We start from the raw sequence: 27,391 nt of genomic DNA on the forward strand, positions 1-27,391 counted from the left end.
CATCATGAGATTGTGCTGCAAAATACACTTCTGGGTTGTTTTTGACAATGCAGAGGTGCGCAGCCTGGGAATCATTTTGGACTCACAGCCGTCCATGGAGGCACAAATCAATTCTGTGTCCAGGGCGGCTGTCTACCAGCTCCATCTGGTACGCAGGCTGAGACCCTACCTGCCCACAGACTGTCTCACCAGAGTGGTGCATGCTCTGGTTATCTCCCACTTGGACTACTGTGATGTGGTCTGTGTAAGGCAGGGGTCTGCAACCTTTAAGACAAAAATAGATAGATAGATAGATAGATAGATAGATAGATAGATAGATAGATGATAGATAGATAGATTCTTTATTGTCATTACACTAGTGCAACATTGCACAAGTGCAACAAAATTGGATGCCATCCCTTAAAAACAACAAAAGCAAAACAACAGCAACAACCAAACAAACCACCTTCCAACCACACCCACACCCACACCCATCAAACTCCCAGGTCTCACTATCGAGTTACAGCATTCAAAAAGGCCACAGCTCTTGGATAGAAACTGTTTTTCAGTCTATTTGTCCTTGACTTGATGTTTCTATACCTCCTGCCAGAAGGCAGTAGTGCAAACAGACTGTATCCCGGGTGAGATGGATCCTGCAGGATGTTGTTTGCTTTCCTAAGGCAACGGGAACCGTACAGTTCTTCCAAAGGTGGGAGAGGGTGACCAATAATCCTTTGGGCTGTGGTTATGACCTTCTGGAGCACCTTCCTCTCCCTAGCTGTACAACTGGAGAACCAAGCACAAATACAGTATGTAAGTATGCTCTCTATGGAGCCTCGGTAGAAGGACACCAGCAGTCTCTCACTCAGATTGTTCTTTTTTAAAAGTCTGAGGAAATAAATTCTCTGCTGGGCCTTCTTCACCAGAGCAGTGGTATTTGCGCTCCAAGTCATGCCCTGATCCATAGTCACTCCCAAAAACCTGAATTCCGCCACCCTCTCCACCCGTTCCCCGTTGATATACAAGGGCTGAATGTCCGCCTTTTTTTTCCTGTAATCCACCACCAATTCCTTGGTCTTAGCCGTATTGAGAGCCAGATTGTTCTCTCCACACCAAACACAGAGCCGCTCCACCTCGTCCCGATAGGCGGACTCATCCCCTCCTGAAATGAGCCCCACCACCGTAGTATCATCGGCAAACTTGATGATTTTGTTGCTGGAGTAGATGGCTGTACAGTCATACGTATAGAGAGCATAGAGCAGGGGACTCAACACACAACCCTGTGGTGAGCCGGTGTTAAGGCTAAGGGCTGTGGACACATGTGACCCTACTCTAACCCTCTGAGAACGTTCTGACAAAAAATCCAAAACCCAGAGACAGGTGGAGTTGGGGAGTCCAATCGTCTCTAGCTTGGACACCAGTCTATGGGGGAGGATAGTGTTAAAAGCAGAGCTAAAATCCACAAACAGCAGCCTCACATAATTCCCCGGCCGCTCCAGATGGGACAGAGCAGCATGGAGAGTGGTGGTGATAGCATCTTCTGTGGATCTATTTGCCCTGTATGCAAACTGGTAGTTGTCAAAAGTTGATGGAAGACAGGAAATAATATGACGGCGCACCAGTTTCTCAAAACACTTCATGATGATTGGAGTCAGTGCAACTGGTCTGTAGTCATTCAAAAAGAGCCACTTGGACCTTTTCCGAAGAAAAAAAAACTGGGAGCCGCAAAACCGGGAAGGTGACGTCGGGACAGTGCACCGCCCCCATGCGACGTCACAGCCAGTACAGTGCCCGCCACAGTGGGGAGTTTCGGGGCGCACAATGCACCTCCTCCCCTCGCTAGTATCCGCTCCGGAGCCGCGGCAAAGGTGTAAAAGAGCCACATGCGGCTCCCGAGCCGCAGGTTGCAGACCCCTGGTGTAAGGCTACCTTTCAAGGTGACTTGGAGCTAGACTGGTGACTGGGATTGGCCACCGGGACCATACAACACCAGTCCTAAAGGATCTTCATTGGCTCCCAGTACGTTTCCGAGCACAATTGAAAGTGTTAATGCTGACCTTTAAAGCCCTAAACGGCCTCGGCCCAGTATACCTGAAGGAGCGTCTCCACCCCAATCACTCAGCCTGGACACTGAGATCTAATGTCGAGGGTCCTCTGCTGGTTCCCTCACTGCGAGAAGCCAAGTTACAGGGAACCAGGCAGAGGGCCTTCTTGGTAGTGGCACCCTCTCTGTGAAACACCCTCCCTTCAGATGTCAGACTATATAACTTTTAGAAAACATCTGAAGGCAGCCCTGTACTGGGAAGTTTTTATTGTTTGATGTTTTATTATGTTTTGATATATGCTGTAAGCCGCCCAGAGTGGCTGGGGAAACCCAGCCAAATGGGCAGGGTACAAATCAGATGATGATGATTGATTAGAGAAATGTAATTTTAAAATATTTGGTTTTAAGTCACTTAGAGACTGCCCAATGTTAGACAGCTAACAAATGTAATTAATGACTTGATAGCATTATTATCGACCAGGAGAAAGAGAGAGAGAGAGAGAGATTAACCGATCCTGGTTGACTTAATAACAATAATAATTTACATCTCAATGAGAATATATAAAACACATGCATACACACATAGAGGTAGGTGAGTGCACAAAGTGGTAATTCCTGAGGAAAAGTGGTCTCAGTGGGTGCGTAACTGCTCCAAAGGAATTACAAACATACTTCCAAGTGTTCTGTCCTGCAAATAAAGGTCTGTAACAGCTGCCCTGAACTTTCTGCCACATCGGAATGCATTATTTTAGTGTTACCCTACTGTGGCTTTTGGTTTGTTTATTTTTTTCTATTTAAGTTTTTGACGGCAGTGAATTGACAAAATCTAAATTTGTTTACTTGTGCTGCCCATCAAAGAGAAACAAGGATCTGGACCGCCATCCTCAGACACGAAAAACCACATACAGTTCAAGAAAGAGAATTATATGTATCCTAAAAACAGCACAGACTTCTTGGCCCCGTGTGTTTATGGCAGGGATGAGGTCCTCCAGACGTTATTGAGCTGTGGGGCTTACTTCTGAGTCAGTGAGGTTTACTTCTGAGTAGGAACATATAGAACACTGTAAGGCTTTCATCCGATACCCACTGAGTTTAATAGGACTTCCTTCTCACTGACATGCAAAGAATTGCACTGCCATGTAAGGTTTGTTCATATGTTACAATGGACACAGGTACAAGCTGTCTATGCACATGTAAAAGTATTTGCATGAAGGATTTGAAACAGCTCATCTACTGTGTACACGGGTACACAGACTGTACACTGCTACATGAGAATAACAGCACAAGTGTGCAGCTCAGCTATTTTTGTACATAGGCCCACAGATGGTACACCCATGGAATGTAACATGTGGACACCGCTTTTGAAACATACAAAACTACCTTGCACTAAATCTGACCAACCACTTAGCCTAGAACTGCCAGCTCAGGGAAGATACTGGTATATTTCCCAGCCCTGTTACCTGAGATCTTTTAACTGGACAGGCCAGGGATTGATTTGGGACTCCTTACGCATTCAAAGCATGTGCTCTCCCACTGAGCAAAACTGGGAACCCTCCCCAAAGCTCAGACTCCAGCTTCTGAAATGTTCTCAGGGTTGGGCTTTCTGAAATAGGTTGTTATTTAAAGAATGGAAACTAGTAATCTTTCATCTTTTTAAAAAAGAACAAGAACCACTATGGTTTTGCTGCTAGGAAATGTCAGAAATATTCAGAGGCAACACTTCAATCTTGCTTATTTCTGAAGGTTGAGGGATTGGCAATGCAAATCTCTTCTTGCAAGTTTTAAAATACGGAAAGCAGTAATGAATGTTCAGGGCCCAAGAAGCCCTATCATTTTAAGTGAGACTGTAACTATGCAGCATGTAATGACTATTTAGGAATTGTCACTAAGTGCAGCATAGTAGCATCTTATGCCAAGCTAGAAGAGGGGAAATGATGGATAGGCAATTATCTCCTCTGTTGTTAAAGCTACTGTTTGTGAGAGGGGGTTTCTTGTATTTTTAAGAGATGTCTGAAAGGCATACATCCAACAAAGTCATGGAAGGCTGTGCCTGTACAACTTCGCCCTCTCGTTTAGCTACATCCATAACTGGACCACCCTGTCAAAGAGTGAGCCAGCAGTAAATCACACCATTCAGAGTCGGAGTTAACTCTTTGTTAGCAAGAAGACAGTCTTCATATACTTGATGGAATGTCAGGCCTAATGAGCACAGCAGCTCATCCCCAGTAAGTCTTGCCTTGTGAAAACAGTTGCCAAGACTGAAAGTCCCCACTTCCCCACAGCTGTCTTAAGTCCCCTCCTCCCCAGGGCTTTTTCCAAGCACTTGGAGGTCATGCCTGCATGTAGCCTGCCACTGCTCTGCCTGTTCCAGCTCTCTTCTGGCTCTGGGAGACAAGTGGGGAGGTGAGCTTGTTGCAGCAGGAGGGATAGACACTCATGACTTTTCATAGCCCGACTCATCTCTGCCTCTTGACCTGCTTCACCCTCTGCCCCTGATTCTGGACTTCTCTCTGCCACCAACTCTCCCAGCTCACTAAGCCCTGTTACCTCTGCCCAATCTTCTCCCTCTGAGCCTTCTTCCCTTCGTGGTTCCTGAGCTGGTTCCTTGCTCCATTCCTCTGCACCCAACCAGTCCATCACGCCATCCAACGGCCACTCTGATAGGTGGATGGGGCTGCTCAACTTTCAATCAGCTGGCCTTGTATTATGTCAATTGATTCAGATTTAAGCCTGCATCTGCAAAGGATGAATTGAAGGCACAGCTGGTCCATTCTGCTGATTCTTTCCTCCTTGAATTCTGCACCGTTTTCTGCAGCAGTTCAGGGTGACAGGAAAAGGCCTCAGATTGTAAAAATGCATTGAATTCCAGCAGTGGCTGGCAGGGAAGAAACAAGGGCACAATCAAGAGTGCACTCCTGTTTCTTCCTGTTGAAGTTGGAGCCTGAGGTCATATGGCATGTTGTGGTTTGGGGCAACCCACATTGTGCGTCAAATAGAGAGGCCTAGTGCGTCGAACTGAGTCCGGAGGTTGTGCCTAAATGCACTGCAGCCCTTCCAGAAAAAGACCGTCATAACTGTTGCTGGTTAATCATAATTATCCCTGATGAGATATTTCCTGCCCTTGCTGCTGCTGCAGCTGGCATGGAAAAAGAATGGGGGTTGCATCTATGAGCAAGATCCAGTTTAACAACTAATAAGGCATTCTGTCTTCAGCCAGTCAGCCTGCAAAGAGCCCTGATGTGAAAATGAAACAGGGTTCTTGCATCATCACTTGCAATAAAGTTTATGTCAATCAAACTATCCTGCCTTGTGCAATCCTTTCCTTTTAAATTATTCTCACAGAGTCCTGGAGTTCTCCATTTACTTCCTTACAGCACAGTCCTAATCATGTCTTCTCAGAATTAAGTCCTGCTGAATTCAGTTGGGCTTACTCAGTGGCGTAGCGTGGGGGTGCAGGGGGGGCCGGCCGCACCGGGCGCAACATCTGGGGGGGCGCACTCGCAGCTCTCTGCCCCTAGGGCAGAGGGGGCGCAAATTACTTGCCTTGCCCCGGGTGCTGACAACCCATGCTACGCCACTGGGCTTACTACTAGGTAAATGGGGTTGGAATTGCAGCTGTACTTAAAGGATTTTCAATGCGAATAGTTCCAGGGTGGATAACAATACCCAAAACAATAAAATTATTAACACAAAAAACACAAAACAGATAAAATTGTTAAAGAAGAAGAACAGCAGGTAGAATTGCAATGTAAATCTAATATCACCAGAGGTTAAATGGCCCGTGTCCTACACCCTAGGGCAGCAGTGGAAGTGGTGGCCCTCCAGATGTTGGACTCTGAATCCCATCAGTCCCAGATAACTTGTGCAGTAATCAGGGATGGTGACAGTTCAAGTATCTGGCCCTAAACTAAGTTGTTTAATAATCACCTGGAAACTCCCAACTAGATGACCTCCACAGTTGAGATTTCTAGAGGACTTGGTCCTGCTAACCACTGCCCACTGCTGGGCTAAGGGAAGCAACTCTCCCCAAACAGCCCAAATAATATTCCAGTGACAGGGTAGATAGGAACTGAGACAGAGGAAAGTGTCCGTGTTCTGTTATCCAACACATTCGTCATCTGCAAGGGAAGCACTTTCTCTGCTACAACACCTGCAAGGAGCAGGGTCTCCAGTATCCTGGCCCCCAAGGCTGTAGGATTAGCATCCTGAGAGAGTCTGCCCCAAACTAGGGTGCACTGTGTCTTCGAAACCTCGAAGCAGACCAGAGAATATCACCACGAGGAGAGCAGGAATCATGAAGGGAACCCCATTCACATCATGGCACAGCCTAGGAATGGGCACTGGAGGTTTCTGTACAAGTTCACTGCAGCAAAGCCCTCCTTGCTTTCCTATGATGCTAAGAAGGCTGTACACATGTACAATAGCATCCCAAGCCTCTAAAAACTTTGTTACCTGAATGGAAATGATTGGGCGATCACACACACCCATTTGGAGTACATACACCTTGCATTTACAGCACATCTCCCTTCCAAGGCATCTTGGGGACTGTATTGTGTTACAGGATTCTTTGTTCCCAGGATTCTTTTTTCAAGAATTAATAATAATAATAATAATAATAATAATAATAATAATAATAATAATATTTTATTTATATCCCGCCCTCCCCAGCCAAAGCCGGGCTCAGAGCGGCTAACTACAGTAAAATGATAACAACATTCTAAAATCATTTCATTATAAAATCAGTTCAAATCAGATTAATGGCAACCATTGGGCTAGAGTTCTATGAGGAGACTCAGACTACATTGTGGGAATTAACAGAACAAAAATATCTGGCCTTTGGGGCCTTTCCCTCCTGTTCTGCACAGTGGGTGAACCATTTGTTCCAAAATAATTTTGAGATTCATATATCCCAGCGACATCTCGTCCCCATAGCTTTGTACCTGATGAGCAAGTGAAACCGCCACCCTTCCTTCGGGGAGTCTGATTAGAGTGAATGTCAAACATTCACAGTGTGAGAAAGGAAGGGAAGCTCACGAAAGTGGCAAGCAGCAACATGCAGCCCAGAAGGTGAGGTGAACTAGAAAATTGGTGCCTGAGAGAGGCAAGCGTATCCCTTGAGACCATTTCTCCTTTTTATGAGTTTCCTTTGAATGTTCATATGAAATGGGTTATGGTGCACCAATATCACAGGTAGCATCAGTGTGATGTGCTGTATTGAGGAAGGAAGAATATCAATGGTAAGTAATTTAGGATGAATCGTAAATCCATTTACCTGGAGTAAAGGGACCCCTGACCATTAGGTCCAGTCATGGCTGACTCTGGGGTTGCGGCGCTCATCTTGCTTTATTGGCCGAGGGAGCCGGTGTGCAGCTTCCGGGTCATGTGGCCAGCATGACTAAGCCACTTCTGGTGAACCAGAGCAGCGCACAGAAACGCCGTTTACCTTCCCGCCGGAGCGGTACCTATTTATCTACTTGCACTTTGACGTTCTTTCAAACTGCTAGGTTGGCAAGAGCTGGGACTGAGCAATGGGAGCTCACCCCGTTGCAGGGATTCGAACCGCTGACCTTCTGATCGGCAAGTCCTAGGCTCTGTGGTTTAACCCACACTGCCACCAGTATTACCTGGAGTAGACCCCATCAAATTAAATATGACTTAATTCTGAAAAGACATGATTAGAATTATGCTCTTACGCTACTGACAGTACAGTCCTATAAATGTATCCGCTGAAGTAAGCCACTTTGAGTTCAGCCGGACTGAAGAGAAGGAGAGGTAGGAGGTAGAGATAATAGAGGGCAGAAACACAAAAAATGTAGAGTAAAGGGTTATCACACATCTCTATCTGCATACAGCCTTCAAAATTAATGTAGCACAACATATAATATCCTGTGAGTTTGCTCCAACAATCAATCCAGGTCAAATATCTTTTGAGAGGAATGTGTAGAAGTCACTTCTGCAGTTGTTGCAATTGGTATCTCTTTTCAGTACTTATTAAAAGTAAAAAAAAAAGCTAGCCCATTGATCTTTCTATACTTGCCAGAACAACTGACATTGATTCCCCTGTCCATTGTGTTTGGAATAATAGAAGAGCATGGCTTTTCTGTTCATTGCCAGCAGCATGCTTTCTCTTTGTGCATCAGCATCATTGATTGGGTTACAGCAGCTACTGGGGGAAAAGAATTTGTTGGTTGACTGTGAGACTGCATAAAACAGCCTAGCCTTGTTTGTGAGATACTTACACACACTCAGCACTTCTAAAAACAACCCAGCAACTCATTCATTAACAAGACAAGCGACTTTCCTTCTATCAGTGCTGGTTTCTATTTGCCGTTGTGTCTTGCAGTGTAATCCTGTTCATGTTTATTCGAAAGTTGGTCTTAGTTTGTCCCATGGGCTTGTTCCCTATTAAGTAGATTTAGGATTTCATTCAAAAGTCCATTAAAAGTGAAGCCAGATTGTTACTGATCGTAAAGGACACAGGTATCTCGACAAACTAGGATTCATCAGGATTCATTCATGTGTCGTGAGCCACATTGAGCAAGCTTCCATAAAACCTTCAAAATGAATGCACTCCATTGCTAAATGCAGTCAAGCTGCGTATAAGAAAGAAAGAATGAATGAATGACTCAGGATAGCCCTAGCATTTATGAATCAGCTTTTTAAAAAATATATGTGCCACTGTAAATATTCCATCCCAAACAACCCTCCCCCCCCAAAAAAAGCCAATGACTTTTGCAATTTGCTTATAGAACATCAGAATGAGAAGAGCTGCAGCTATACTTCAGGAAGAGAAGGAAATAAAACGATTTGCTTACCCTTCAAAAATAATAGCAGCAGTTGTAAACTACTTATAGTAGTGATACAACCACTGTTGCTCTTGAGGATAAAAATAAATGATGCCCAACCCTGTGAAATGTAACCAGGAATAATATTTCACCTGTAAATGTATGAATAGAAAACAAATTTGAATTGGATCCAATCTAGATTCTTTGGGAACACCACAAGGGTTGTTCACACCAAGTGAGGTTCCCCCTTCCTTCCTTTGTTTTCTTTGAGCAAAATCCCATGCCCTGTTAAAATTGCTTTTGAAACTTGTGTCATTTATAGAAATGACTTGCTATGTGGCATGGGATCTATGCTGCTCAAGTCTCGGCTTGCAGAATCAGTTGCTGTTTCTTTAGATCCCGACCTATTGTGGCATCTGAATATAGACTGCATTTTTAATCAAGGCATATATTGGCTTATATCTTGATCAGGTTCCTAAATTAAATGGGCTTAGATTTTCAAAAGTTTCATGCCAGGCAGATCAGCTGCTTAGAGGATCTTGGCAATGTTTTCCTCCTAGACAAAGGGGCCCCTTGATTTATAGCAGAAAACAATTTTCAAAGTCGTAAAAAGGGAATTACAGGTTAAGAACAAGGTTACATAGACCAAACATAATTAGGAATGGGTAAATAGTAAAATAAAACCGTTAAACTTGAGCCACAGGACAAAAGGCCAAGAGCACATGGAAAACAAAGCAACTGGCTGGAGAAGGGGGGGAGTGTAAACAGGGGAAGAGGCTTTTTTCCTATTTTATTTTGAGGCTGTAAACTGTTTCTTCCTTTTTACTTTGAGGAAGTTTATCCTTCTAAAAAGCTATCTATGATAATGTATGAAATATGCTGGCTTAAATGTAATTATTAAGAAATGCTAGATTCTTATTTCATATAGTTGTAAGAGTTGTAATTAAGTCAGCCATCAGCCTAGCCCCCCTGTCAGACAGGAGACGCCAATCGAGCACTCATGACAAATGGCTGTCAGGCCTTTGTTTAAAGACCTCCAAAAGGAGATATTTCATTGATGATGCATGAGAATATGAACCCAAGGTCTCTGACATCTGTTCAAGATAAAATTTTAAAATTATTAACCATCTGTTTTGGAGGGCAAGGAAGGCAAGAGGTGAGCTGGTAATTAAGATTCCTTGTTGAGACACATGTAAGATATATTACTACTTATTTGTCATTTATAGATGTAACAATATATAGCTCTTTGTGTTCCATATAAGGACAGGAGGATATGGGTGTATCTTTTAGAATTGGTTATAGCAATCAGCCAATAGGAAATTCAACCAGGCTGATTGAACAGAGGCAGCCACAGGAGGAGCAAAGGGGGCTGGATTAAGGGAATATAAGTGCTGGCCATAATGGCAGGAGGCCAGGCCAGAGCTTGGTAACCATATACCACTGTGCCTCTCATTTATTTGTCTGACAAATAAATTATTATTTTAATTTCTCTATTGCTGCGTTGAATATTTCATTCCAGCTAAGCGTTAACCACAAGCAGGGTGCTACACTATAACACCACAAAGGTCTGTGGTGCATTTGTACGCTGTGTAAGGTGAGAATATGGTGACAAGTCCCTGTCCTGAAGAGCTTACAGTCTAAAACAGGGTTTCCCAAACTTGGGACGGCAGCTCTTTTTTGGACTACAACTCCCATCATCCCTAGCTAGCAGGACCGGTGGTCAGGGATGATGGGAATTGTAGTCCCAAAACAGCTGGAGACACAAGTTTGGGAAAGCCTGGTCTAAAACAAAATAAGGCGGGTTTCCAAAGTAACATCTGAACAATACACTGAAAGCACATGACTTTCCCCAAAGAATTCTGGAAAGTATAGCTTGTCAAGGGTGCTGGGAGTTATAGTACTGTAAAGCATGAACTACAGTTCCCAGAATTATCTGGTTGAAACCATGTGCTTTAAATGTATTGTGCAGATGTTACTATGGAAACCCACCTTATTTTGTGTGGGTGTACTTTCAATGCATCCGTGAAGCACTCTGTATGTGAGGGACATTCCTATCTCTCTTCAGTGAATAGAGAAATCCATCTGATATTTGAACTTTGAACTATACCCATAGACTTTACAGCCTCACAGGCATTTCTTAACTGTACTTCCCATTTCCCAAATGTGTTTGCAACTTTTGAATTGTGCCCATAAGATTTCACAGTCACACAGTCGTTCTAATTGTAATTTTGATTTCCAAATATATTTGTATTGTGCATATTTATTTGTTTATACGTTCTTACCCTGTCCTAATGCACACACATTATTAAGGGTGTCTTACAGCAGATTAAAATCACAGTGGATCATTTCCAACATTAGTCATCATCCAACATTAGTCATACTCATTGGTAGTCCACTGATTTAAGTGTCTCTACTCAGAGTATGACTCAGTTGCGTACCACCTAATTAAATCAACCTTAACAAATGAAAACACCCTTATGTATTCTTTACATTTCTCTGATTTAATAAACTCTTGTTAATTTGCTTAAATTCCCAGCCTCAATATTCCCATATTGGCTAGACAGCATTTAAAAAAAAATCTCGACTAAACAGCTTTAATATACTGCATAAGATGATATCACTGTGTTAGGGATTCTTAAATTACTGTGTATTGATTCCCAGGGACTTAAACAAATGTTGTTTTAGTTCTTACACACACACTCTCACACACCCCTCCCGTGTGTTCTGAATTGAGGAACATTTTTGTTGTATCATTAAAGAACATGTGCCACATATAATATGGAACAAACACAATTTGGCAAGCCATGCCACTTCACTGGAGACATAGGTACAAACTTAACTAAAAACATTTCCTCTGTGATTTTGCTGTAAGTCCCCAGAGATACCATACATAAACGGCCTCAGTCCAGTATATCTGAAGGAGCGTTTCCACCCCCATCGTTCTACCCGGACACTGAGGTCCAGCACTGAGGGCCTTCTGGCGGTTCCCTCACTGCGAGAAGCAAAGCTACAGGGAACCAGGCAGAGGGCCTTCTTGGTAGTGGCGCCTGCCGTGTGGAACACCCTCCCACCAGATGTCAAAGAGAACAACAACTACCAGACTTTTAGAAGACATCTGAAGGCAGCCCTGTTTAGGGAAACTTTTAATGTTCAATGTATTACAGTATTTTAATATTCTTTTGGAATCCACCCAGAGTGGCTGGGGAAGCCCAGCCAGATGGGTGGGGTATAAATAAATTATTATTATTATTATTATTATTATTATTATTATTATTATTACTATGCATCCTTGAAGAATTCATGCTTTAAGCCAACTCAGAAAGAAAGAGAGACCTTCTTAGCAATAATCAAAGCCTCAAAGTTTTCTGAGCTGATCTTTACATCTCTCTGAAGTATATCTGAAACATAAAAATAACCAAATCTTTGGTGCAGATTCCCTTGCTTTAACCACTTAAACATGAAAGGGCTCTTTGGCTTTGTGAAGCAGCTGTTCCTCTTGCTTAATACTGCGAATGAGTCATTCATTTTAGATTTGTGAGATCGCAGTCTCTTTCCACAGAAAAGCAAGTGGTGCTGTAAACAATGTGCACTGATAATATTGCACGATGAGCAAAGTAGCAGCTTGCTATTTCCTTTACCACAAGTAAACATGGTTGTGAAATGCCTAACAGAAGCCCAAAGGGCCATCATGTTTACAATATGAGCAGCCCTTCCATCCAGCTGTGAAAGAGGAGGGATGCAGAGCAACCGCCTTTCGGTTCTGACTCTCCTTTTGCTGTTTCCTTTCCAACTGATCATTAGAAGACCTTGTAACCAAGAGCTGGCACTTGAGTGCATGCCTTCCTCCCAATCAATCTTCCTTTTGTGTCACATCTTTTAAATTGTAAGCCTGAGGGCAGGAACAGTCTTGCCTGTAGTGATCTGCAAGTCACTCCTAGCCTTTTTTGGCTGAAAAACAGGGTTTTAATTGTATAAAATTAGCAAACAAGAAAATGTACAGCGCCCCATAACAACAAAAAATATCTAGGCAGCTTATAGTATTAAAACAGGCGGCCAATGGTTCTATTAGACTTTGATGCTAAAAAACAAAGCTCTTTGCAACAGTAACTGCCTATTTTCTTTGAATGGTTCGTGCTCCCTATGGGACTAAATGCAAGGAACATTCCCCAGCATTGAAGAAAATTTGCTGTTATTTCCTGTGACCAACATCCCTCTACTCATTAAAGGCCCTGCTAACTAGGGTCTGGTGGCAGAATTTTATGCAGATTGCACAGCAAACTCTTGCTTTCAGAAAGTTGCAGGCAGTATCCAATATATAAAGAAAGGTAAGGTAAATTGATGCTTTTGAGTTATGGTGCTGGAGGAGACTCTTGAGAGTCCCATGGACTGCAAGCAGATCAAACGTATCCATTCTTAAGGAAATCAGCCCTGAGTGCTCACTGGAAGGACAGATCCTGAAGCTGAGGCTCCAATACTTTGGCCACCTCATGAGAAGAGAAGACTCCCTGGAAAAGACCCTGATGTTGGGAAAGATGGAGGGCACAAGGAGAAGGGGACGACAGAGGATGAGATGGTTGGACAGTGTTCTTGAAGCTACAAACACGAGTCTGACCAAACTGCGGGAGGCAGTGGAAGACAGGAGTGCCTGGCGTGCTCTGGTCCATGGGGTCACGAAGAGTCGGACACGACTAAACACAAAGGATCCCAGGACGGTTAAGTCAAGTCAAAGGCGACTATGGGGTTGCGGCGCTCATCTCGCTTTCAGACCAAGGGAGCCGGCGTTTGTCCACAGACAGTTTTCTGGGTCATGTGGCCAGCAGGACTAAACCGCTACTGGAGCACGGAGGACTGTGACGAGGGCCAGAGCGCACGGAAACACCATTTACCTTCCCACCGCAGCGGTACCTATTTATCTACTTGCACTGGCATGCTTTCGAACTGTGCTTGTCTGTGTCTAAACATTTTACCACTGCCACCAACTGTCCTGCGTAAAGGGATTCAGGAAGGAGGGGGCAATGAATGCCATCACACAACACCATCCACCACCATCAAATGGGAAAAATAAAGTCAATGAGAAAGATGCAGGAGTTATCATGCTTGGGCCAAATACTTTCATAATCAGACCACTCTGTTAAACATAGATAAGCTTCTATAAACAGAAACACTTACAGACCTGCTTCTTTGTCCAGCTGTTTTGACTCCCTCCATCTTGCGGTATAGATGAGCAAATGACACAGCTTGGCAATTTGTCCTGGTATTTCACAGGTCACCTGGAGTTTAACAGGGTAATCCTATGTTCTTGGATCTTTATTCACTTCCAGGGAATTGGAAGAAATATCATATCACCAAATTGTGAGGATGACACACTGACAGGCTGGCTACCGGCTTTAAATATCACGTTTCTGGCAAAGACGCATATTGGCTGAGTAATGCCATTTATTGGCTCAGTTTCTGCTGGTGAGAGCATATTTATATATATGCTCTTATGCCACCTTGCAGCTTGCAAAAGATGATTAGTTTCATATACATAACAATACTAAAATACAAAACAGCTACAGTGGTACTTCGGGTTAAGTACTTAATTGGTTCCCGAGGTCCGTTCTTAACATGAAACTGTTCTCATCCTGAAGCAATGTTCTTAACCTGAGGTACTATTTCTGGGTTAGCGGAGTCTGTAACCTGAGGCGTATGTAACCTGAAGCATATGTAACCTGAAGCATATGTAACCCAAGGTACCACTGTACAGTGGTGCCTCGCAAGACGAAAATAATCCGTTCTGTGATTCTCTTCGTCTAGCGGTTTTTTTGTCTTGCGAAGCAAGCCCATTGACGGATTAGCGGATTAGCGCTATTAGCGGCTTTTAGCGGCTTATCGGATCAGCTGATAAGCGGCTTAGCAGCTTAGAAAAAGGGGGGGAACCCGCAGGAACTCGCAAGACATTTTCGTCTTGCGAAGCAAGCCCATAGGAGATTCGTTTTGCGAAGCACCTCCAAATCGGAAAACTCTTTCGTCTAGCGAGTTTTCCGTCTTGCGAGGCATTTGTCTTGCGGGGCACCACTGTACATTGTGCATCCAAATGATTTACTGTAAAATCTGCTTGCTGGGTTTCCAGTCCAAGACCCCAATGGCCTTCCTTTTACACACATCCCCCTGTGCTAAACACTGCCGTGCGCTTCCACCAAAATGATTCTGAGATATACCAACAGTGGGGAACCTCAAGCTTGGGGCTGAATGCACTCCTCCCAGCCTCTGGATCTGACCCTAGGAATTCTCCCTCGGCTATACCCCTTCTCTCCTCACCAGCCTCATTCCACACAACTCCTTGTGGCTTGAGTGTCTCTTTGAGCTGTGATGACTCTCTCTCGTTGAATAAAGCTCTTGACTTTTGAGTGGACTGTGATTGTGCAAAGGTAAGAGTTGCATCAGTTGTTTCACCTGCTTTGGTCCCTGGTAGCTTCCCCTCAGGTTAAAGCATTTTTTTTTCTTAAAAAAATGTTTAGGGATACAGTGGTACCTTGGGTTAAGAACTTAATTTGTTCTGGAGGTCTGTTCTTAACCTGAAACTGTTCTTAACCTGAAGCACCACTTTAGCTAATGGGGCTTCCTGCGCCACTGCTGCATGATTCCTGTTCTCATCCTGAAGCAAAGTTCTTAACCCAAGGTACTATTTCTGGGTTAGCAGAGTCTGTAACCGGAAGCGTATGTAACCCGAGGTACCACTGTACTCTCAGTTTGACTCAAGAAAATCACCACTTTATAGTTCAAATTGGGAAAAATAAATACAGTAAATGGACAAAAGTATAAAGATTCACAAAATGTTTAGGGGTATGCGTACCCCTGTGTTCCCCCAGAAAAAAGCACTGCTTATTATACCTTTCCATCTCTGGTTCCATCTCTCACCTTGGGTGATCTGATGAGTGAGACTGGCTCCAGTGACAATGACATAAGCAACATACAGTGGTGCCTCGCAAGACGAAAAGAATTCGTTCTGTGATTCTCTTTGTCTAGCGGTTTTTTCGTCTTGCGAAGCAAGCCCATTGATGGATTAGCGGATTAGCGCTATTAGCGGCTTATCGGATCAGCTGATAAGCGGCTTAGCGGCTTAGAAAAAGGGGGGGAAGGAAAAAAAACTCGCAGGAACTCACAAGACATTTTCGTCTTGCGAAGCAAGCCCATAGATTTGTTTTGCGAAGCACCTCCAAAACGGAAAACTCTTTTGTCTAGCGAGTTTTCCGTCTTGCGAGGCATTCGTCTTGCGGGGCACCACTGTATTTAAATGTTACATTTGTGCGGTTGCTTAGGCGGTTCAAGGCAGGCAAAACATTCACAGAGGGTACCAGACGGCCGCCATGGAAAAACATGGTCTGGGGAGAGGTGTGCTTGGAGTGCAGTGCAGGACAGACAAAGGGGCTTCAAGTGCTGCGCTTGGTCCTGGAGCCTGAAGTTCCCCACCCCTGGCTTAAATGCTAAGAATTATTTGCAAGTTAGCATTCCTAATTAAAAGCTAAATTTGCATTTCGGCTGGCTGAAGAAGTTTGATCCATTCTTGAATGAAAGAGTCCCTTCTCTCACTTTGGTTTCCTCACAGGCAGCTGTGGTCATGTACATCCATAGTAATTTGATTTTGGGGGGGATTTCTGTTGCTATTATTCCCAGAAGGAAGACTTCTGGGTTTTTGGGAGACATTCTTCTAAATGTTTTCTGAAGTTTGTTATATGCCATCTCCCAAAATTCTTCTATTATTCTACAAGACCACCATGAATGATAAAAATGTGCCAGTTGTTTTTCTGCACTTCCAACATAGGTCATCTTTAGATCATCAAGAGATCTTTAGATCTCTTGGCTGGTTTGCTTGGTGTCAACTACCACCTGCAAATCATTTTTAAATTTTTTTTTTTTGCCCATAACTAACAGTGAATTTTAAGTTTATTTCCCACAATTGTTCCCACAGGTTCAGATCAATATTATGACCCACATCTTGTGCCCATTTAATCATAGATAATTTCATAAATTATTCCATTTCCCAATCAAGTAATAGGCTATGCATTTTGGATAAATTGTTAACTCTAGATCTTAATATTTCTTTTTCGCATTCTGATGGTTTTCCTGCAAATCCCAATTTATTGTCTACCTTAAATTTTGAATTGATTTGATAATTTACCCCGTCCAACACATATTCTTCAATTGAAATTGAATCTCAATTCACATTGAATCTCTTCAATCCCCCCCCCCCCCCCAGTTTTGGTTCTCCTTCTGAGAAGTCTAACACTTCATTATAAGTACCCCAGTTATCCCTCATATTAATCTTTTTCCTTGTCTCAGCTTCTATTGGGGATAACCACCTTGGTGTTTTGTTTTCTAGTAAGTTTTTGTATTTCCCCCATTTCCTAATTAAGTTCTTTTTACTAACAACATGGTTGGCAAAGCTGATTTTATTGTGATTGTAGGTATGTTTTTACTAGATATTATGCATATATATCTATGATCATATATACTAGCTTTTAATTTATATACTGAATATATACATATACATATATATGCAGGTTTTGGTGTCTTCGGGTGTCTTCCCGTGTAAGAGTCGGGGTGTCTGTGCGACGTTTCGACGAGGTCTCACTCGTCATCTTCAGGCTGGTGCTTTCGGCTTCTTGTTACTGGAACAGAGCAGAGTCTGGTGTTTGAGTTCCTATAAATACTGTTGAGGGGTGTGGTGTATAGCCTCCAACGTTCTGGGCAGAGAGGAAGTTCCTAGAGAGGAAGTGCCAACACATGAAAGAAACAGGACACGAAATTAATTTTGCAGATTCCAAATTGCTCTTTAACATGGAACATCACCACAAGAGAATAATCATGGAAGCCATCGAGATAGAGAAACACCCTCACAACATGAACAAGCGTGACGACACGTCCCGCCTGCCAGACATCTGGAAATTAGCCCTCCCCACAAAAACCGACACCAGAACCAGAGGCACACAGAACGCCGTCACCAATCAACCACACCAGACCCAAACCCAGACCCTCTCCACAGACATATTACAGACTCCATCCAGTAGCCAAACTATAGTGGCACCTCCGGATGCTGCACCCCCCTGCAATCCCTACACAGATCTGGCTGGCACAAGGCACAAAACCACAGCTCGCCCCTATACACGAAGCCAAGCCAGAGCACAACTAAATGCAGCACAGCCATCTTCTCAGAAAAACTCTTCACAAGCTCAAGAGGTCAAGACACGAAAGCTTTAGCAACTAATCTACACTTAATGACCCACCCAGTGGTATTCAGAATATCACTCATGAAATCACCCAAGATATCCCTCAAGTAATTAAGGAACAAAAGAAGAAAAGGCACACTAATCTAGGAACTTCCTCTCTGCCCAGAACGTTGGAGGCTATACACCACACCCCTCAACAGTATTTATAGGAACTCAAACACCAGACTCTGCTCTGTTCCAGTAACAAGAAGCCGAAAGCACCAGCCTGAAGATGACGAGTGAGACCTCGTCGAAACGTCGCACAGACACCCCGACTCTTACACGGGAAGACACCCGAAGACACCAAAACCTGCATTCCTGTACCCGTGAAAATCTACGAAAGCAAATATCTCACCTCTACGGGGAGGAAACCTTCCAGCTGACAAGAACCTACGAGAAACTAGAAATCCGAAGAGCCACCATCTTATGTGATCTCCTGTTCCTACGCAACTGCCGAGACAACAACTTAACTCCCACATGCTTCCAACTTAAATTCCACTCTAAAACCCCAGCTACCGAAAGGATCCTGAAACGAACTGAACTATCCCTAATCAGAAACGAAATACATAAGAAAAGATACCTACTAAACCAAACCAACAAAGATCTGCTCACTCTTCACCTCAAACTATGTAACAAAATCCACCCTGCACTCTGGGACAAATGCAAACAACTAGCCGTCTGGAGAGCTGAAACTGAGACCTCACATAAGACAGACAGACACACCAACAAACTCTACAAACTAGAGAAACGCCAGAAGCCCAGCCACCCTCCACAACAACCCATGAAACAAACAGTACATAACATATCAGACAGGATCCTCACCCCAACTGAAACCAAAGTACTCTCCAAAGGTTTCAACTTTGCAGTCGCCCCGAGACGCATCCCCACGGAAAACATCATATGCGGAGTCGAAGCTAGCCTGACCAAAATCGACCCAGATGAAGCCAATAAAATCAGACTTGAAGTCACCAACATCCTCTGCTCCAGCAAACCACCCAGAAGCAATTTACACAAAGAAGAACAGAAAGCACTCACCAACCTGAGGAAAGACAACAACATAATCATTCTCCCAGCAGACAAAGGCAACGCCACTGTTGTGATGAACACATCGGACTACCAAGCAAAACTATCAAATCTACTCCAAGACCCTACCTACCAACCTATAAAAACAGATCCCACCACCTATCTGGAAAAAACCACCAAATCCAAAATAAAAGCCTCTCCTATCAGTGAAGAAATCCAGCTAAGAATCATCCCCAGAGAAAAATCATCCAGATGCCCCAAACTCTACGGTCTCCCCAAGATACACAAAGAAGGAACACCACTCAGACCAATAGTCAGCTCCATAGGCTCACCTCTACAAAATCTCGCTAAATTTCTCGCTAAGCAACTTCAGCCCTATGCAGAATCCATCGCTTCACACGTTACTAACTCCTTCCAGTTCATAGAAACAATAAAGAAGCAATACCTACATCCCGATGACCTACTTGTGAGCTTCGATGTTGTATCTCTCTTCACTCAAGTGCCCATTAATGAAGCCTTGACAGCCATTCAAAACAAATACAACCCCCCCAAATACATCCTGGACCTGACCAACCACTGCCTAACCAACACGTACTTCATCCACAATGGACAAAGATACAAACAGATAGAAGGAGCACCTATGGGATCACCCCTCTCACCGGTCATCGCAAATTTGTACATGGAACACTTTGAAACCAATGCTTTAGACAAGTCAGAACACAAACCCAAACTTTGGCTCAGATATGTTGACGACACCTTTGTAATTTGGCCACACGGGAAAGAAAAACTAGATAGCTTCCTCACACATCTCAACAGCCTACACCCCAAAATACAATTCACTATGGAAATAGAAGACAACAACCAACTCCCCTTTCTTGACGTCCTAATCTACAAAAAACCTGATGGCTCCCTAGGACACACTATCTACCGGAAAAAAACACACACCAACCGCTACTTACATGCACAATCACACCACCACCCTGCACAAATAAACTCCGTAGCCAAGACTCTCATCTCCAGAACCAAACGCCTGGCTGACAAAGACCACTTGACAACTGAGTTACAGAATCTCTCAAATGTGTTAATCGCCAATGGATACCAGAAAAACAGGGTTACGAAGCTAATCCAAAAAGAAACACCCCCCAAAAACCAAGACACAGAAGAAAACAATGGCATGGCCCTCCTTCCTTACATCAAGGGCACTACAGACAAAATCAGCAAAATCCTCCATAAACACAATATCAAAACAGCCTTCTGCACCAACCAAAAAATAGCCAATATCCTCAGAAACCCAAAAGACAAAATCCAGCTGGAAAACCAAGGGGTCTATGAAATACCCTGCAAAGTCTGCCCAGCCACGTACATTGGACAAACAAACAGACGAATAAATGCACGTATCGCAGAACACAAGAATGCCGTCAAAAAAGAAGAAAAAACTTCCTCTCTTTTCCAACACATGAAAGAAACAGGACACGAAATTAATTTTGCAGATTCCAAATTGCTCTTTAACATGGAACATCACCACAAGAGAATAATCATGGAAGCCATCGAGATAGAGAAACACCCTCACAACATGAACAAGCGTGACGACACGTCCCGCCTGCCAGACATCTGGAAATTAGCCCTCCCCACAAAAACCGACACCAGAACCAGAGGCACACAGAACGCCGTCACCAATCAACCACACCAGACCCAAACCCAGACCCTCTCCACAGACATATTACAGACTCCATCCAGTAGCCAAACTATAGTGGCACCTCCGGATGCTGCACCCCCCTGCAATCCCTACACAGATCTGGCTGGCACAAGGCACAAAACCACAGCTCGCCCCTATACACGAAGCCAAGCCAGAGCACAACTAAATGCAGCACAGCCATCTTCTCAGAAAAACTCTTCACAAGCTCAAGAGGTCAAGACACGAAAGCTTTAGCAACTAATCTACACTTAATGACCCACCCAGTGGTATTCAGAATATCACTCATGAAATCACCCAAGATATCCCTCAAGTAATTAAGGAACAAAAGAAGAAAAGGCACCAACACATGCTTTAGCAACTAATCTACACTTAATGACCCACCCAGTGGTATTCAGAATATCACTCATGAAATCACCCAAGATATCCCTCAAGTAATTAAGGAACAAAAGAAGAAAAGGCACACTAATCTAGGAACTTCCTCTCTGCCCAGAACGTTGGAGGCTATACACCACACCCCTCAACAGTATTTATAGGAACTCAAACACCAGACTCTGCTCTGTTCCAGTAACAAGAAGCCGAAAGCACCAGCCTGAAGATGACGAGTGAGACCTCGTCGAAACGTCGCCCAGACACCCCGACTCTTACACGGGAAGACACCCGAAGACACCAAAACCTGCATTCCTGTACCCGTGAAAATCTACGAAAGCACATACATATATATATAAACACTCGTCTACATATATATGTGCACACACACATATATATGTGATTTAATTTTATTAAAAATATATAATTTTATTATTATATATATTAATAAAATTATTACACACATATATATATATATGTGTGTGTGTAATAATTTTATTATTATGATTATTTATACCCCACCCATCTGGCTGGGTTTCAATAGAATTAAAGCCACACACATCTATAAATGTCTAATTCTTTTTTTAATGATCCCACCCATGTTTTTAGCTGTTCTTTTTTTATCCGTAAGCCGCCTTGATTCCCCACCAGGACGGTGGATAAATACATGTAAACAAAGTAAGAATAATAATGATGGTGATATGTGCGTGTCAGCTGCTGCGTGTGACCCTGCCGTAAGGCTCGCAGTAACGCCTTCAGCGGCCCCGCTAACCCAGCGGGCAGCAGAGACCTTGACTCCCTCCCGCGGAGCCGCAATCAACCTCCGGCAAAAGCAGCAGCAAGCCACGCCTCTCGCCGCCGCCACTTCTGCGCATGCGCCTGCCTCCTGAGACTCCACCTCCTCCTGATCTGCTCAGGAAGTAACGCATGCGCGTCGCCGCCTGTGTGTGGCGAAAGCCCTCCGCGCTCGCAGCTGCCCGAGCTGTCGGGTCGCCGGCGGTGACACTCGGAGCGCGCGGCGACGGCGGCCGTAACAAAAAAACCCAAAGCCAATAGGAAGAAGGAGGAGAAGAAGAAGCAGCCGCGAGGGGGCGGGGCTTAAGAGAGCGGCCGCTCGCTCGCGCCCTCCTCGGAATCCTGAGGGCCATTCGAAGCCAACCGCCGGCGCGAGGCGAAGGAGCCCAACCGCCGCCCAGCAACCGCCGTCCCGAGTCGGCGTCGCGCGCCCAAGGGCTCCCTCAGGCTGAGCTCCCGTCCCGCCGCGCCTCTCCGCTTTCGGTAGCTGCGGGCCCTTCTCGGCTGCCCCGCCCTTGCCGGCCCGTCGTCGCCCTCGCTGCTGACCCTTCCGGACGGAGGCGGCTTCTGGTGAGGGAACCCGGGAGCTTTGGGGCGGGCGGGCGGGCTCCGTCGCCTGAGGGGATGGGTGGGGATCCCGACGGTGGCCCTGGGCATGCCGGAAGGCGTCGGGGCGGGGAAGGGAAGGAGGCTGGCCGCCGCGCGAGGAACTCCCGGCGTTCCTGACGAGGCGAGGCTCCGGTTGGAAAGGGACACCCGGGGTCATCTAGTCCGACCCCCTTTCACGCAGGAACCTTTCGCCCAACGTGGGCCTCGAACCCGCCCTAAGAGACTCACCCAGTGCTTCTCAACCGCGGGTCCCCTGGCGGGGGGCGGACTACAGTTCGCATCGCCCCTGACCGCTGGTGCTGCTAGCTAGGGATGATGGGAGTTGTAGTCCAACAACAGCCCGCGACCCAGGTTTGAGAAGCACTGGATGAGACTCTGAATCTTATTGTGGCAGGTTCGAGCCCCACGTTTCCTGCAAGGGAAGGGGTTGGACTAGATGAACCGGGGTGTCCCTTCCCGATGGTACAGCCTCAGCTGTCCGTGGCCTTGCAGGCAAGGAAGGAGCTTCCCCCTCCATCGTGGTGAATGAAATTTCTGGGTCTTCTGTAGAAGATTTAAAGGGTTGGGTTGCCAGTTCTGGATCCTGAGAGGAGTCTTGCTATCTTCAGGGCTGCGACCCTCAACATCTTGCACTTGCAAATTAGATCCACTGAAGGCTGGGGCAGGACGGGTCTGGGGAGTAAGTAGTGCTAAGTAACTATTGCGATTTATCATTTGCAACCTTCCATAGGCAAAAAATAGATCCCAGCTCCTGCTGAGTATAGCATCTAAATTACACTCCATAAGAGTCTGCTGTAAGAGTTCTTTAGATCTGTGGAAGCAGCTTTACAAAGGGAAATTTCCTCGCTTTTGCGATCTTAAACTTAATCCCGATAATCTCAATGGGTTGGATGCAGAGTTGGTTAGTTGTGCTTAAATCCCAGCTAAAGTTTCACATTGATTTCAGTAGGACTGATTCTGTCTCTTAACATTTTAGAAAGTGTGCTGGCACAGCGATAATATTGAAGTATGGACTTGTCAGTTAATCCATGTTCATTACCCTTTTATGCATTGTTTAAATACCTTGTCAGGGCGTATATTCAAGATCACTTAACAAAGATTAATTACCCTTCAATTGTTTTTAATCCCCAGTTCTACTCTGTTGTGATGGGAAAGGAACTAGGATTTTTCCACCCTTTGAGTAGATGGGTTTTGTTGTAACACAGGGCCTACGGTTTATACACTAGGTACACATGCATGTTCTACAAATACAAGATTTCAGTAAGATGGATGTACTGATAGTTGAAGTGGGAGCTGCAGTCTGTGATAGTGACAGTGAGTGGAGAACTGAGTATTTCTTTCAGATTAATGAGTTGGGACTATCAAGGGTGTGCTTGTGTGACGTCAGAATGGCCTCAAGTGCCCTGAAACTCTTGTAAAGAGCTGGGCAGAGGTGTCTCCTGCCCTCACATTGTGTGTTTATCCCACTCTTTACATTGTATATAGCCATATCTCTCTTGTTCCTCTGTTTATTGAGGCCTGATATTAAAGAAGGGGGGAAGTGGAGAAGCAATAAATGTTTTCAGTTGTGTTTATTCTGACATAAATCTGTTTGGACTACAGTGTAGTGTTCTACATGCTATGCAACTGTAGATAAAAGTTATTTTCCTCAAGAGTGTGAGGAAGGCACTGTCTATTGTTGTCTTTTTTTTCTACCTTATTATGCTATGTGGGGAAAGAATCAAGTACCCCTTTCCTTGGGAAAATTAGTTCTATTGGTCAAAGAGGACTTTTTGTTCACATAGGCTTTTCAGAAGAGTGACTCCAGCTATATGTTCCATTGATCAATATTTATTTCTTTTATTTGTACATTGCTTTTATGATATATTGTATTTTTAAGTTGAATATTACTTTGGTAGTTTTATGCTAAGTGATATATGATTTTGTATAATAAGAGGGGAAATAGTCTGCTATACAGTAACTATTCATTTGAAATGGAATTATTTGTGGTATGTTTATCAGTGCTTCATGGTTACCAGCAGTGCTTTTTTCAAGGGGATACTCAAAGTTATGCAGAAAAACACTTGTTACCACACATACAGCCAACGAATTAGATGTCCAGCACATAATTATGTTCAGCACTGTGAACTGCCATATTAACTTAATTAGATGCTAATTTTTATCCTGGAAATTGAATTCCTGTCTTGCTAAAAACTGCAGTTTTCCGTAATTCTTACCATACTGTATCTTGAGCCGTATAGTAGGACTGAAGAGTTAACTTTTATAAAAACGTGTCTATCTGCGGTTTAAGAATGGTTGTGTGGATCATGGTACAGAATATATACCAAATACATCACTCTTCTGGTTACTTTATGTTCTCAGTCTGTATAAATTATAGTTCCATTTTAAAAAAACTGCTTGGGAAGTTTTCCTCAGGAGCAATTTTTTCTGTCTGGTACAGAATAATTCCATAGATAGTTCCAGTTACTTCAGCTGTATATTTGAATGAAATTCATGATGTAAATACAAACTTACTGAAATAGGTGGTGGTATTTTTCTTATCTAATGAGACGAGATAACACGGAGACTGAATTTTTTTCCACTTTAAGTCACAGAGTGTTCTAAAGTCAAGAACTTCTGAGCATATTGAGTCAGCTCATTGTGAGTCATGAAAGATGACTGGAGTTGTGGTAGTTTCCAGTTGTAGAGCAATCTTTGGCAGCATTGCAAGTGAATGATTTGATTTTCATTATGACTTTTCTCTAGTTAGTGTATACAAAGTAACAGGATGCTATGCTACTGTTACAGGCCTATGATTCAGGGAGAACCCAAAGAAACTACGGTAATCTCGGTGCTATGGTTATTTAAAAATATTTCAGTAAGTTATAGAATGAAAAGCAATGTCTGTAATGGTGGGCTATGGCTAGACTTTGAGAACATTCATTTAATGAACCACAGAATGCAAGATGAGGAAGATTATATGAGTTCATTTTTGTTAAATGGTAAAAAAATAATACTAATAATCAGGAAGCATAGAACTTAAGCTTTTCTGCCAAACTCTAAAGGTTTGGCATTGTAACTTGTATCATGTGACTATTTTGTCACTTATTTGATTTCTAACCTATCTTATTACATAGAAGGATGCCCCAATTATCTTATTATAGACAATTCAGTTGCTGATTCCATTCCTATGGCACAAAATATTGCTTTGGGGCAGCCAGTTCACTAGTTCTCATTGGGCCATTGTAGCTACTTAATCCCTTCTCACACCCCTGACTTTTGGCACTTGGATGAAAGTTCATCTGGCTGTGCACTTCTTACTTATTATTTCTCACCTCTTCTGCATGCCTTTTTAAAGTTAGGCAGAGTGGGCAGAGCTGGGTGCAACAGCAGTGACCCAGATGAGAACTTGGTTAAAGCTTAAGGCCACCCCTGAATTGTGTCAGTGTCATGTAAGACCAATAGTTAGAAAGGTTGGCGCTTTAGAGCTGTATTATTAATGGCCTTCATAGATGCTGCAGGAGAAAGTTAAAAGGTCAAGTGAAAGTTTAGAATGAAATCTTACAGCCCTGCAGCTGGAAGGGTGGAGCAGAATATAGAGACCTGACCTCTGATAATGTAGAGACTACCTTCCATTGCTATAAGTACTACAGTGGCTTTAGATTGTGTCTTTTGGGGCTGGGAGAATTGCAATGGCCTAGACCAGGGGTCTGCAACCTTTAAGACAAAAAGAGCCACTTGGACCCGTTTCCGAAGAAAAAACAACAACTGGGAGCCGCAAAACCATTGCGACATTTAAAACAAATATATCTCTGGAGCCACGATCTGACAGCGGGTGGGAAGGTGACGTTGGGACGGTGCGTGACTAACGCACGCACCGCCCCCATGCAACGTCACAGCCAGTACAGCACCCGCCACAGTGAGGAGTGTCGGGGCGCACAATGCACCTCCTCCCCTCGCTAGTATCCACCCCGGAGCCGCAGCAAAGATGTAAAAGAGCCGCATGCGGCTCCGGAGCCGCGGGTTGCAGCCCCCTGGCCTAGACCTTGGCCTGGTGAAAAGACAGCCTGGAGCAATAGCCATTCAGCTCATGTCCATTCATTTGCCAACTAGCCATATTGTTCATAATTGGCATAACAATAGGGGATGAGGAGTCTATCACACTCATCTCTGTCCCCCCTCCCCGCTAAACTATCTGCCAGTCAAACTTTGTTCAGTTAGGTAAAAGAAGAGATGTGGTGCAACACTTTGGATTAGGAATATCTCTGATTCTGTAATCACTGGTAACTAACCAAGATTTGACTGGTTAGTAAAATTGGTACATAAAATACATTCTGTCCCATTGTCTTTTCAGGCTTATTGGCCCATGCCTCCTCCCTCTGAAGTGCCATTGAGTTTTGTCCCCTTTTCTCAAGTATCGTGAGGACTTTCCTTTTGTTCCCTTCTTCCTTCAACTCTGTGCCCCTTTCTGCTCCTGTTTCACTGTGGTATACAGTGGGGCTGCCAGCCCTTAAAAAATTGGGTGCCTCTGCTTCAGTCTGCCTTGCAAAGGAGCTTTTTCTCCTTCTGGTGCTGTGCTGTTGCAAGAATCCTTTGGAGCTCAGCTTCCTGTTTTCAGAGCTCTGAGCTCGAAGCCCTTGTTGCAGTGACACTGCAGCAGACGGAGAAGGCACTCCTTTACAAGGTATGTGGAGGAAAGAGAAGTTCCTCCCTTAGTTCAGTGTTGTGATGGAAAGGGGGGAAATGCTCTTTTCTCTGTCTGTTACTGCACTCTGAATGTGTACCTACCTGTCTGTGTATGTGAGTGCGGGATGGGAAGTGTGCAGTGATCATTCTGAATATGCCCATCACTGACATGCAGTCTTTA

At 44.1% G+C, this 27,391-nt stretch overlaps 1 protein-coding gene across 11 annotated transcripts in view; it reads left to right on the forward strand.

Moving 5' to 3' along the window:
* Positions 1–22,087: 22,087 nt before the first annotated feature.
* The window catches only part of LRRFIP2 (LRR binding FLII interacting protein 2), a 56,035-nt gene continuing 50,731 nt past the window's right edge, over positions 22,088–27,391 (forward strand). For 4 of the 11 annotated variants that reach the window (XM_082192811.1, XM_082192818.1, XM_082192815.1 and 1 more), the window contains exon 1: positions 22,090–22,506. The gene's annotated coding sequence lies outside the window, so the exon portion shown is untranslated. Of the gene's footprint in view, positions 22,507–27,391 lie in introns of all 11 variants that reach the window. The other 7 variants (XM_082192817.1, XM_082192819.1, XM_082192820.1 and 4 more) reach the window with 6 other exon arrangements.

This window comes from Podarcis vaucheri, assembly GCF_965113315.1.
Source record: "Podarcis vaucheri genome assembly, chromosome: 12".
NCBI classification, from domain to species: Eukaryota; Metazoa; Chordata; class Lepidosauria; order Squamata; family Lacertidae; genus Podarcis; species Podarcis vaucheri.